Source organism: Triturus cristatus, chromosome 4_1, assembly GCF_964204655.1.
Source record: "Triturus cristatus chromosome 4_1, aTriCri1.1, whole genome shotgun sequence".
Lineage (NCBI taxonomy): Eukaryota > Metazoa > Chordata > Amphibia > Caudata > Salamandridae > Triturus > Triturus cristatus.
This window is the reverse complement of record NC_140585.1, coordinates 813,026,308-813,041,111: the sequence shown is the minus strand read 5'-3', so window position 1 is coordinate 813,041,111 and position 14,804 is coordinate 813,026,308. Positions and strand designations below refer to the sequence as shown.

At 42.1% G+C, this 14,804-nt stretch overlaps 1 protein-coding gene across 1 annotated transcript in view; it reads right to left on the bottom strand.

Annotated features, from left to right (window-relative positions):
• CAND1 (cullin associated and neddylation dissociated 1) overlaps nucleotides 1-14,804 on the bottom strand; it is a 346,610-nt gene that overhangs the window by 330,808 nt on the left and 998 nt on the right. The gene's annotated exons all lie outside the window — the stretch shown is intronic.

Genomic DNA, 14,804 nt, shown 5'->3' with positions numbered 1-14,804 from the left:
AAACCTTTATGGATTGAGGACAGACAAACCCCTGAGCACCCTTTGACAACTGTTATAGGGAATTAGACACAAAACTGAGTTGTCAAGTTGGCACCTGGCAGATATCACGTGTGGCCGGAGGGAATCTTACTCAAGTAGCTGGGATACAACAGCTGTACTCCACCAAACTACCAGCATTTGATCACCCTGCACTTCCAGCTATGTGTGAAACTAGCACCTAAGAAATATTACATAATCTTGCTACAACATGTCTGGGCGACCTCTTCTGTAAAGGTTGTGCAATAGAAAATGCCTAATCTTCAATGCATTCTCATAAATTGCATGTACTATCAGGATAAGACTTGTTTCAAAGGAAGAAATGGTCACACAAATTCATTTATATTTTGACCAGGGGAGGATTTTAAAACACACGCCAATTTAGGCCATTAGAAAGTCAGTGAGATGGAACTTGCTAAACAAGAGCTAGAAAAGCAACCTCGCAGCACACTCTAAAACACTAGGATACAGTCCTCAATAAGCCCATCAATTGATGTATAATTTCAAATTCAGCAAGATGTCATAACAAATTAAATTACTATGGAGCCTAACCAGGCTATTGTATAAGAATGTTTTTTCATACAAGGTTTCTAACAAATTAAAATACACCACAACAGGTTCCTGTCCTCAGGAGACCCTACGAATAAAGGTCAAAACATGCTGACATATTTTCAAGAAATGAAGACCCATACAAGAGTAAAACTAAGCAGCATATGACTCCTTAATTCTATGAAACTATGAAGAACTATTCCAACGGTCAACAGGTGTGTACTCTTGAAACAATGCATTAACTAGCTGTGGGGATTAATGGTTACAGATAAAAACTCCAAAAATTGAAGTTAACTGCTGCATTGGTTTGCAAATGTTTGCTGTACACCCTTTTTTTAATTTTTTTAAAGCTTTAAATTTTTTCCACTCAGATTTTTAGAACTGGTGAAAGCACTATACATTTCATATCCATTTTTGGGGAACAAGGGAGAATGGTTTCGTAAGCAAATAAATGTAATCTGTTTTACTCTCTCTGAAAACATTTATTGTGTGTGCTCTTGTAACAACTGCGGACAAAGCGAAATTACAAATGTGTGTTCAAGAACGTGTGACTATTTATTCACTTGATACAGCAGACTTATCTTAAGTGTACATAAATGTAGGTGAAAATATATCAGGAGGCATTTTTTTACTACACAATGTTTATGAAGTTCAGCCTCTAATCTATGTGATACGGACTCTGCCCCATTTCTTAATGACTCTTCACTAAAGGGGCATTTAAACCTTCGACAACTTCAAGCAAAAGGGTGGGAACACCCTTAGCACTGTTTCTAGCAGTGTTTCTCTATTTACTGGTCCGGCATGCAGCCGAGGCAATAGGACAGACATTTCCCCAGGCCCCTGAAGAACTCAAAGTGCTCACCAAAGTGACTGATGAGACTGACCGGAGAAGGCTGATTTGATTTGTATAAGCTGAGGTCATTAATAGCAGACAGGATGCACTAACCACTGCAAAATATTAGTAAGAACGCAAACTACATCCACCCTCAGATGATCAGTGTTAAGACTATTGTGTGTCCACTTCTGATTCGCACCATTCAATAACAGGCACTGGCTCATACAGATCAAATTTATGCATCAATATTATATGAAAGCTAAAGTATTAAAGTGTTACCCAGGAACTTTCTATAGGTGCACTAAATGCCAAGTGGCTGAATCACATTTCGTAGATCTAGCACGGAACTCTATTGTTGTCCTCCCGTACCGGCAAGTGACCCTGAACATAATATAATGCATGGCTTAAAAAAAAGCATACCACACTGAACCATAACTTGCCCATCTAGGATATACATTAGAAATTTACCCAAAATATACAGTATATATATATATGTGTGTAGAGCAGCGAAACGGGCAAAGAGGAGAGGCGTTATGCAATGAGCGGGTCTTAAAACACTGACGGATACTGAACGGCTTAATGACAGCGTACACTCTGCATTTGCAATGACAATGCTATACACTGCAAGACCTAAAGATTTTTGGGAGGGACTGAGATGATATCTCCTCCAAAAAATCTGAAAACAGCATACAAAGACAATGCTCTACTTGGACACAAGGTTGGCTAAGTGACCTACTGTTGCTATAGAAAATTTATCTTCATGGTATAGACATGTTCTCCTGCCCTGAGTGCCCAACCGTACTAATGTCTAAATACCCAATGCAGATTTTTGTTATCATAGGCAAACACAGATCATGCGTTTGTGCCATGACATAGGCCTGTCTCACAAGTTTCTGTTTTGTTTGAGCAGCAGGGGTGCCCAAGGCAATACTGAGTAGTGCATGCATGTGCGGAGGTGCATCTGCTTATTAGTACAGTACCTTAAGGATGTAGTGCTGTGCAGTGCGTGCAGAATAACTGCACGTGCTGTTTTTATGTGTACCTGTGGATGGTGTGTAACAATAGGTAGGGGAAGACAAGGATCAATTGTGATCCAGTAGGGCATTAATTACCATTCACAAGAGAAGGGAATGGAAGGTCCGGCCACAGTCGTAGCCCCAGATATGAAAGCAACAAAAAGAGATGACTGTGCTGTTCCTTAGGAAAGGAAAGAGGAAAGGATCACTAGGAAAAAAGGGTTAGTGCTCAATGGAGGACAACCCCTGGGTATCCAATTTGTTGGATATAATGGCCTCACACACCCTTGCGAGTGTCATGCTTCATCATCGGCAATGCTCTGCGTTGGGCAGGCGGTGCAATGCCCAACGGGCTCACCTCTAAGAGGGGCTCTTTATCGGAGATCTTTTATCCAACTGCCTATGGGTGAAGTGGGGGTGAGGGGCCAGGACAGAGTAGATAGTGTGGGTGAGGATAAAATGTGGCCTAAGGTACCGGAAAGCAATTTTTATTCTGGTGGTCCTCTGCCACAAGTAAAATCAAGGATAGCCGGTGCTCATGGGGACTATGGTTTCCCGGAATGGACCAGGGCTAGAGTGCAAATGGTGTGGTCAACATGTTTCTCGCTTCTAGTACATTGACTGCGATTCTTCAGGACCTAGTAAAAAACTACAATCTACAAAACATGACCTAATGATTAGTATCAGTTTAAATACAGCACATAAGTTGTACTACCTGTATGACACTGCTCCTACCTAAGGGTCAGGGCCAGTCGTGGCCCTGACACGAGCAGTAGAAACCTGAAACTTTATGGCTTCTCCCTTGATTTCAGATCCACCGGGTACTGTTGACACCCTATAACTCTAACCCTTAGGTAGGAGCAGTGTCATACAGGTAGTACAACTTATGTGCTGTATTTAAACTGATACTAATCATTAGGTCATGTTTTGTAGATTGTAGTTTTTTACTAGGTCCTGAAGAATCGCAGTCAATCTACTAAAAGCGAGAAACATGTTGACCACACCATTTCCACTCTAGCCCTGGTCCATTCCGGGAAACCATAGTCCCCATGAGCACCGGCTATCCTTGATTTTACTTGTGGCAGAGGACCACCAGAATAAAAATTGCTTTCCGGTACCTTAGGCCACATTTTATCCTCACCTATTCTAGTTAAAAAAAACACGTTGAAGTAAACATGGAATTGTTGTTTTTTTTTAATTGATTTGAATACAATTACAAGTGCACTCATTCAGTGGCTATAAATTAAAAATACTTGAAGCGCAAGTGTGTGAACAAAAGCTCAGCAGTGGAATATTCAAAGCACAAACACCAGACAATCTGATGGTATGGTTGATTTCCCACTAGTTTAAGTTTAGGACTAGAGGTAGGAAAGTGTGTGATGTGATGATAAGCGAGAAAACTGCAGAAAAGAGACCCGAACATTTGCCAGATTTCACAAACATTTTGCAGGTAATTTTTCAACATGGAAAGGCCTGTAACACGACGCCTATCAATGTTAGGAGTTAGTTGTCCTTCCTTATCCCATGGTGGATAAGTGGAGTGGACACCTCCACATTGAATGATAGTGTGGGAGAAGAGGTTTCGTCAAAGTAAAAAATAATTTCTTTGCGGAGGAGGTAGGAAAAGAGTGATCTAAACATATGCAGATCACGGCATGACAAGGACCTACTCAGGGGTAAATTTTGAGAAGTGGGAATACCCCGAAAATCAATAACTGTTGAAAGTTTGTCGATTGTTGGCGATTCCCCAAAATGTCTCCAAACAAAGGAAGAAACTTACCGGAGTACATTTCCGATTTTGAAAGTTTGGGTGAGAGAATCAGCCCGAAAGTGATTTCCCCATAATGTTCTTAATATTTAGAGCTTCATTCTACCTTTTGATTGTTTTGATGTGCAGTAAATATCCGGTGTGTTATTATTACTCAGTTCAATGGTAGCCTATTTTCCAGCCTCAGGAGGATGGGCGGTGGGAGTGGGCCCCTACCAGGATTAGAACCCCTGACCTGCAGATCACCACCTGTCAGAGGCGAGCGTTTAACTCACCAAGCCATCCCCATCAGCATGTGAATTGACAGTCAATAACATGGTCTTTGGAGGCAGCTTTATGGACCTTCACATCTGCCCACAGGAGAGACGCAAGTACTCAAACTAATAGTTGGGTAAGTACAAGGCACAGAGATTAGCGCAGAGTTTAGAGAACGGCTTCAAGGAGCTGCAGCGGGTAACATGCGATGTGACCCTTGTAATGGCTCCTTTGGAGAGGGCCCACCGAGGCTACTGAAACGGCAGAAGAGTGATTCTGCAGTACTTCGGAAAGAGTGAGAAACTAAGAGCCCCTTTGCAAGCTTTTACAGCTAGCTTCCTGCTGTTGAAACGGAATGACCATTTCCGGTCTTAGACATCCTTCAGTGAAGAGAAAAAAGAAGGAAGTATTCTATCAGAAAGGCATTAAGTTCACCACATGTACAATAACAAGCACACTAAAGCTGCAGGCAGTCACAGTAGTGTTAGTTTGAGTTTAAAGAACATTTTTCAATTTTGAAAAAACACTGACACGCTCCTTTGGTGCGGGTCAAATATTTATTCTTGCATACAAATTATAAATGTATCAGTATAGGGTTTTACACAGAGTTTGAGGAAAACGGAAAAACCACTCGCCCAGCATCTTACAATGAATGCCACCAAGCAGGGAAGACAGGCGCTGTCGGGCCCGATCGACTCAGAATCTTAAATTCCAGGTGACATCTCCATTCTTCTCAGGAAAAATCACAAATGTCCAGCTTAAGGGCCACTGTGCGGAATGCAATATGGATGTTCATTATGCGATTCATAAAACCGTCACAATTTTACAAGAGTTTGATGCATCTGTTGCCATGGTTACGGTATTGCAGTGCAACACTGGGTGATGCCGAGAGCGGCTGACAATACACCTGGCAGGAAGGCGCCCGCCTACACCTGTGTTTATGAATGTGAACCACTCGCACACACCGCTCCCGGGTTTATGAATAAAACGCTGGATTCATTGATACTGCACACACGTCTGCTGGCCCCAGAGCAAGGTGGCTCACCCATCTCCACATGCTTTTTACAGCCGGGGTTGCATTTGGTAATTAGACACAAGCCTTCTTAGGTCACAGTACTGCAATCCGGTATTTTGGTTCCGTGCTTAGAGAATGCGTCAGGCACTCACAGCCACACCAGAATGCAATCACACCAATCGAACAAACACACACAAGGCGAAGCATTTGTTCTTTAATTAAGAGATTATTGTTACAAAGCCTTGGGCGAGTTCTAGAGAATGGGAGACTTAAATCGATTAAGAGCGATCTGTGAAAAAAAATCCCTCCAGAGGTAGGCTTGGCTGGAAAAAACACATTACTGCACACGCCGCCGTTAGCTCAGAATTGCAGGAGGGAGAAGCAGTAGGTGAAGAGAAGTATGGGGAATGGTAGGAAAGAGAAAACAAGAGCTGACGAAGAAGCCGGAATTAAAGGAAGAACAGTGGGGAAAGAAACGCAAGAGAAGCCCGGGAGTTGTGTGCGAAAGTGATCACGATCGCGATGCACTTTGAGGCCAGCAGAGTGACGACATCTGGGGAGGGGGAGGGAATTGAAGTGCAGAGAGAGGCACGCAAAGCGCGCGCCCGTGCACATGCACTCAAGTTCTAGGCCGGCAATGGCAGCATTTTTTGAAGCCCTTACTAAAAGTCTCGCCAGACCAGCGCATGCGCTGGGTCAGGCGAGACCTAAAAAGGTGTCAGGCACGCATACACAGGGCAGTCAGTGTGTATGACACACACAGGTGCAGGTCCAAGTGTCCGTCATGCAGACACAGAAAATAGCGTGTCACACACACGGGCACAGGTGTCGGGAGCACAGACCTAGGTGTCAGGTACGCAGACACACATCTGTAGTTAACACAGCAAATTGAGCAGAAAACAGAGCAGAAATAAGTAAAGACTTATCATTTTAATAGAACTGTTTCGGGACATAGACGTCAATTTTATCAAAATGCCAGGAGTAATGGAAGTGACATTGCACGCCATTTGACCTGTACTTTCACTCACACACGCTTACACATACTAACATTCATACACACTCGCAGACAAACACACACTCACCCACAAGCATGCATACAACATACATTTAACAGTATTTTTTTTTACTTACCTTAGCTTCCAGATAGGGTCATTCTAGCTAATATACTACATTTTATAAAACACTAACAGTGAACAATATTATTCACTATTTGCATAAATAAACAAGCATTTTCAATGCAATGGGTCTCTATTTTGCAATAGTTTAAGCTATTGGAATTGTAAACGACAATGTCTCTGAATTATGTTTTAAAAACCAAAACATACATAAAAGGCATGGTCATTTACAATGCCAATAGCTCAAACTTGCGTAAGTGCGAGACCTATTGCATTGCAAATGCTTGTTGGAGATCTATGTCTGCATGGTGAAACATGGACTTTAGGTAAAGAGATCCCCCAGGCAGATTTGAAAACTGCTGCATCCTGTAAGCTGGGATGCCACCCCTGTACACTTCAAAAGTTGCTCTTTCATTCTTGAGAAAGGGGGATGGGGCTGATAAAGTAATCATAAACAGTAGGGTTAAATGTCAGACTCACACCCTAAATCACATTTGGTTTCTGGAAATGGACTATAAGAAGGGGTGGGTGAGAGCCCAAAAATTGACATCAGTTAAGCAGCCAGAGGGATTGTGGGAGATGGGGATGCTCTGAAAGACTTCTGCCTTAGACGAGGACTGAGGGCTAAGGCCTGCTGGTCTCCCTGCTGGGTGAGGGGGACATCATCCAGTGGAATTCAAGACCACCTGCCCTGGAGCGCCAGCACCTGCCTGCTTGACAAGACCAGTGTGCCCTGCAGGGAAAAGGAAAGCATTGGTGGGAGCAAGGACCAGTTGGGAGGCCTTTTGAGTGTACTCCTGGTACGAGGAAAAGACTGCTGCACCAATTGGAATGTTGCCCGTGTGCAGGTCTGATTTGTCTGTCCCCGGATGCCAGGAGAGGGTCACCGTGAAGATAGCAGTCTGAAAGACTGCAATATGGCAGAACTCTTGTGTGGCAGCTGTGGGGCAGCCCCTTATGCGTGGAGGGGCTGCCGAGATGCTTGTGCTATGTTTATCGGGCCGGAGTCTGAAGACTGCGAGTGGTGGTGACCCACGTCCCGAAACGACCGAGCAGGACGCAGAGACGCCGCCGGTATTTATATCTATTGAATCAATTGAAGCCGTATAGAAATGATTGCTTTCTAATAAGAAAACATCGTTCCTCATAAATTGAATATAAAGTTATCTATCATTCAAAGACGGACTAAATAAACAGTAACCCTTATCCATTGAATCGTATTCTGGGTTTTATTAAACAAAATCTTTTGTTGGGACACTAGAAAATAAAGGAATAGATCTATAATCCTCGCGACTAAAGACTCATCAGTGTTTAACCAATGCATATCGAATTACACACTGAAGGAAATACAGTCTTTCATTGTTGAGAATCACAGAGGAGGTATAATTAAAGTGTACGTGTGGCTTTTTCCTGATGAAGACGCAGTTTGCGTCGAAACGCGCATCGAAAAAGATTCAACCTGGTCTGCCACCAAGAATTGTTACTTATGTAATTGTGTTTATGGATGAAAAAGAGTTATAATTTGTTTTAACATTTATATATTTTTTTAATGCATTTTGAAATGTTTTTTAACATGTCATTAAATGATTGTTTTTAAATGTAGTAAGTGTTGTTTTTAAATGTAGTAAGTGTTGTTTAGGTTTTGTTGCACTCTGAATTTTGGAAATAAAAGTGCACCAGAAGGGCGAATATATATCGACAGATTAAATACTTTTTGATTATATTGCCTAGGGATTTATACTTTACTTCCATAGTACCCTGCCCTAGGAATTATACATGTATTGGACAGGGGGCCCTTGTTGCTTTTCATGAAGGTGACCCATAGGTAACCAGGGACAAGGAGGACTGAAACTGGTCTGATCCTGTTGAGCAAGTGAGGACGACTTGGGAGCCCCGTCACCCAAGTTAGGGATTGAGGACCAGAGTGTCTGAATCACCTCCCACGGGGCAGGGGGGCACAGAGATACACCACCGCCGAGTCTGCCTGCTTTGGCCCAGACCCACTGCGATTACCCACAGTGCCCTCCAGGACATGTTTCACACCTACCAAAGCGGGTAAGACTTGCTTCCGCACTATTGGCCCTAGGGAAACTAGATGCTGAGCATGCTGTGGCACTAGGGCATTTTTGACTTCAATAAAAGAATCAGAGTAAACTCTTGAAACATGGACGCCTAGCCGGGCATTCCTTGGATGCTACCAACAGTGAATGGAGAATAGCCACCATCGCTAACACAAGAAGGGAGTGGGACAGGGAATTGCCGCTGAAACACCTGAACCCAGACCTAAAGGGGAATTGTGTTATTGTTTGTAAATGTCGTATTGTTCCTTTGCGTTTGTAGATGGTAGAAATAAAATACTCCAATTTTCATAAAGGGAGTATTCGGTTTGACAATGGTTTATTGCTGCTACGCGCATTTTGAGTTGTGGCCCCATGGTCACTAATCTGTGTAAGCACCTCCCTCGATCTCCTGAAGAAGAAGCCTTGGGCTGCTTGACCACGTTTACCACTGAGAGTCAAGTGTAGAAGGGGTACTTGGCCAGTTGCTCAGAATCCATAGTAGGCCAGGCCCGTGGACATCAGGAGTAAAAGGCCTCAATCCCCACAGTTGAGCCCAGTAGCCCTTGGGTGCCCAGTGGCCGTCTGAAAGGGGTTCTGACAGCTACTTCAAACTACTAATATTTGTTAAGGTACCCACAAGATAACTACCTGAATAGCCCAACAACTAGCCTAATGAATACATAGAGGTATAGTACTCATATGCTGATACACCCATATTTCACAAACTGATCTCACAACAACTGAATATATTATAAGTTACAAAATCGTTACACTAATTACCCGCACTTCCCACAATAGGGATATACAGCCTACTGCCTATCTTCAGCCAAGGTTTCAACAAATCCAAATGATGGATTTCCCAATAATTAATTAAGCAACATTAATTGAATGTAACCACCTTTAGGGCCCCCACAACATTTACATATTCAAATATACATTTCCATCTTTGCACACACATTAACGCTACATTTATTTCAATTTCCACACTCCAATTTACACAACTCAACTTTACAACACTACAGTAATCACAACTACATTCTACGCTAATCCACTTTACGCTAATCCACTTTACGTCACTCCACTCTACTCGATCCAAATGGACTGCACACCATTGCAAGGTACACCACTATACACTATTATACTGTTCATCACTGTATTGAATTACTTTCGTATATGCCAGTTTAAAGGACGCCGCTCACCTGTTGTACTCGAAACTCAATGCTATTCCACTGTACCCTACTCCAATTTATGCTATTCCACTATGGCCGACTTGATGGAACACTACTGGAGAGTACGCTATTCCGGTCTCTGCTTCTACACTCTAAGCCACTGCATTTTACTGAAATGCACTATACGCCATTGTGCACAAACAAGGGCATGCTATTTTGCTTTACAAGAGCACACATTCAGCGCCCCTCCACTAAACCACACTTCAGTGTACGTAACTACAGTGTACGCTTGTATAATTAACATGATTGAGTTGGACGGCACGGTACGCTACTCTACTATATAGCACTTCATGTCTAAACATTTAATACCACTAACCTCAACTTTATTACAGGAAACACAAATAAATTCTACAGTACTTGACTCGTTCATTATAGTTTATGCTACTCCACTATACGCTATTGCAGTGACCTGTAGCACACTATTCCACTGTAGGCTAAAGTTCACGGCTTTGCACCACTGCACTATACGGCGCTCCAATATATGCCACTCCATTTTACGCAATTTAACTTTACACCACTAAACTTTACCCCACTCCACTTTATATCATGCCTGTATACCCCCATCCAGTTTACGCTATCTCAGTTTACGCCATTTTACTTTACGCTATTTCAGTACACAATATTCCAAAAGAAGCCCTAAACTGTACAACACTACAGTGTATAGCACTACACTCTACGCCACAACAGTATACGCGAATACGCTGCGCAATTTTTACAGGACTTCAATCTACTTTACCACACTCCACTTTATGCTATCCCACTGCATACCAGTGCACTGTATAGCACTACACTGTATGCCTCTCCAATAAATGACACTATTGTATTCAAGTTCCCTCTATGCCACTCCACTGTATGCGACTCCATTCTCCGCGACTCCTGTATCGCATTCCACTATACATAACTCCAGTACACCTCATTCAACAATATACTGTATCAGAGTACAGTTTAGAACAGTATTTGCCAGTATGATGGACCACACTACTCCACTAAACTAATCTTGACGAGCATTACAAAATTGTTACTAACATTGAAAAAAACATTGAAATTCACATTACAAAAATAAAACACAAAAGGTAACACATCAGTTCTAGCTAGGGAAACTTTAAGTTTAGTATACAAACCCAAATTAACCTCCTCAGACATTAGAAATTCTACTGTTAAAGTCACCTCTTAATGTTATCATTTATGCACCACTTACGTACTCATTACTAACTTATTTCTGCAAAACTATGGGGAAAAGAATCTGAAATGGCTAAGTTGAGCAAACTACAGACATTTTCAAGAATTGAGATATCATTTCTTGGATAGAAGCAGAGGAAAAGATAGCCTTTTGAGCAGAGATGTTGTGACTAATGCAAAGACACTGGTTGAAATGGCAAAAAGTGCCTGTTGCCAGAGACATTACTGACTTCACTTCAGAATTGTGCTTAACTGTGAAAAAAAAATTGACAAAATGAATAAATGGTGCATTTATTCTGCACACAAAACCTCGGGAATAGGTATCCAGGTGCTTCTGAAACCACATTGCCCAGAACAGAAGCAGGTGAACTAGAAGAACATTAATTGTTGATAAAAACGATTTTAGCCCCTTTCTAAACCTTAAATAATTAAGCTGGACCTGAAGACAAATAGGGAAGGCAGCCCATGCCTTGCTCGACAAAACAAGCAGTGAACAGCCTCCATGTCAGTTTTTTTTATTTTTTATCTCGGTTTTTTGTGGCCAGGTATTGGGATTTTCATAACAAAATATTTGAAGAAAATTACCAAGAAAACATAGTGGCCATGTAGCAATCTGATACTGTACAGTGCAATGTTTTATGACATAGCGCTTTCAAGAGACTTCTCTGAGCAATGGGTAGCCACAATACACTAGTTGCTCAGGTGGTTGAAAGTTGGTGCGCTCAGGTGGTTGAAAGTTGGTGCGCTAATTTGTAATCCTAAACTGGTTCATGCATCGGCTTTCTGTACTAACTGCACTTTGCGTACAAGGTAGGTGAGCAGGCTAAGCAATAAAGAATTACAATAGTGTAGCTTTGAATGTTATAAGGGCTTGGACCACATTTTTCCTTGACGATGCTGGGATGAATGGGAGGATCTTCCGGATGACAGCTAAAAAGCAAAAGTAAGAGGTTGTAAGAAACTGGATGTTGGTTTCGTAACTAGGTCTGTAATCTCATGTTTCAGGCATGTTCTGCAGGGGATAATAGAGAACCTAAAGCGGAAGGTCACCAGTTTGTTGTCCATATGCTGTGTTCTCTTCCACTTCCTTGGTGTCTCCATCAAGTACTGAAGAGTTATCTCTCAACCAGTTGGCGAGTATCCCAAGGAAGGACGAAAACTGATGAGATTAAACTTTGTTTCTTTACAGCCTTAGGACCAAATGGACAACTAAGTAATATCCAGATGGTTAAGTCCACATCATCATCATCATCATCAGACACACTTTAACATCTATCTTGATCTTGCACTATGGTGCTGGAGGGAGAGTAATTAACGGAAACTATATATGTTCAACTGTTAAGCAGAATTATGTGCACACACTCCTACGTTCTAAAGTCTACGTAAGGGATCTAAAGAAGTTATGGGGAGAAGACATTGCCACTACAAAATTACCAATCACCTATCAATACTCCTTCAGCACAGTTACCTGACCGCTACAATACTTGTGGAGCGGCATGGATACTCATGCTGCAGTATGGCTGTTAATGCTGCAGAACACAATTTAGGCATCAATTTGAGTTAAAAAGAAGATAAAAACACACAATGACCTCTTGCAAGGGCAAGTGTTTTTGTTTGGAAACTGGGCCATGTAAAGCTTAGAAAAGGCAGGGATTATTGACACTTGTAGATGATACACTCTTCTAACAAACCTCACCCTTCAACAATTTAACCAGATGTATGCGGATTATGCTCCTGTGCTCTTAACATACATACACACATACTACTGCTTACTATCTCATAGATGAAAGATGACAAAAAGAGAGAGGTGAGGGGATTAGTGGGCTAAACTAAGAAATGTAACTAACAGACTGGTATAAGAAGGAATGTGCTCGTCTATAGCTAGAAAACGTTTGAGACATCTCCCTAGGTGAATTTAACTAATTGTAACTAATTGTAACTTTCTGGAGCCACAGTGCACTATTGCTTCCTTAGACATGCAGGAGAAAAAGCTTGCTGGAAGATAGGTGGGATGGACTAACGAAAGCCTCACCGAAGTTCTTCACGTGAAGTGAAATATATACTTGCCCTACTGGTGCAACAGAGGAAAAATAACAAGCATAAGGAAATTAAAACTGCAACAAACAATACAGCAACTGTTAGAAGCACAAAGTCAGCATTATCCATCTAGCTTCTTCGAAACATTTGAATTAGTGCATGTTCCAGAACACTTCTGTATGCAAAGTGAAGCCCTTTAGTAGAACTAAAAAAAAACAAAATCATGCAAGCACAATGCCAGAAGCCTCTTACAAGTCTACAAGTGTCAGCTCTATCTATCTCAGATTTTTGTTGGGAAATGTACTTAACCCCACATATGACCAGGAAATAGCACTTTCACACTTTTGGGGCTCTTGGGGCTAAAATAATAGGCGTTTATTATTACCCAACTCAACTTATCCTTATCAACTTTAAAAGAATGAAAGGTTGAGTGGGCCAGTTGGGAATGAACCGGTGACCATGAGGTCAAACATGCATCCCAGGTAGGGATGCATTAAGACACAAAGCCTGACGCCCAAACCCATAATTCATAAGTTGATATGGTGGCACACAGCAGCAATGGAAATAATGCTGCCAAGTCTGTATGGCCCTTTCCTACATCTCAGACCTTGGCGCACTTGCTTCAAAGCCTCTCTGCTACAGAGGGGAGGAAACCTATAGATAACTATATCACCAATGTTGGAAACCCCTTCCTCCAGTATGTTTGAACTTTTTGGATCGAGCTGCTCTTGGCTCAGTTACTTGCCTAGAAAAAAGGAAGTAACTAAGAAGAACGGTGGCACTGCCAGCTAGATCCTTAGGCTCTGTCCTAGGTCTTATCACAAGTTATAGTTGGGTGTTTTATGCATCTCAGAACCAGCATCTAAGTGCTTCCCCGGAAATCAAAGGACCAGTGAGGTCAAAAAGCAAAAGGCTGGTTTGGTGCTGCAGGGGCTGTGTATCCACTGTATCTCTTATCTATCAATAGTCACCTCATGAACTAAAGCTGCTTTAAAGTGTTGGTCCGATCCACCTTTCCTAGTACTCGCCTTGAGGGGGGAAAATGTTAACTGAAATCTATAAATATGATATAGGGTCAACCTGGCAAGCATGGTTTACTCTAGCAAAGACTAAAGAAGCATAACCAAATCTTTTGAGGGTCTAGGCATACGCAGCTAATCCAGCGTGAGTTGGTACGAGGCAATTAGGGGGACCAGCTCACTTACAAGGCTCCCCATGACAACACTGCACATAGTTCCAGGACTATGGTCTCAAATTAACAATATGATTTGCATTGATTGCCCTCAGAAATCCAAGTTACTCTATACCGCTAATGCGTGCCTGCAAAGCATTTCTATTCCAAATGTCAAGGCTGCCAAAAATAATACATTAAAAAAAAAAAATAAGCGAACAAGGAGATTGCGCCCAAAATTTGCATAACAAAGCAAGGCTAATCTACTTTAACCTGACAGAATCGACGTGATGATCACTTTTACCAGCAATACTGAAGTTACAGCAACTCACGATGGAAAGAGGTAAGTTTTAAATAAATTAGAAGTATGCATGAGCTGCACTCGTCGACGAAAAAATAGTTTAAAGTGGGGGCAGGCAGAGCATCGTCTGCGTCGCAATTTCCCTGAAGGCATGATTCGAAGCTAAGAAGGCCACACCCTCACCAGGGACCTGCCTGTGGAGCTGGAGAGATCTCTTTGACAGGAGACATTATGTCAA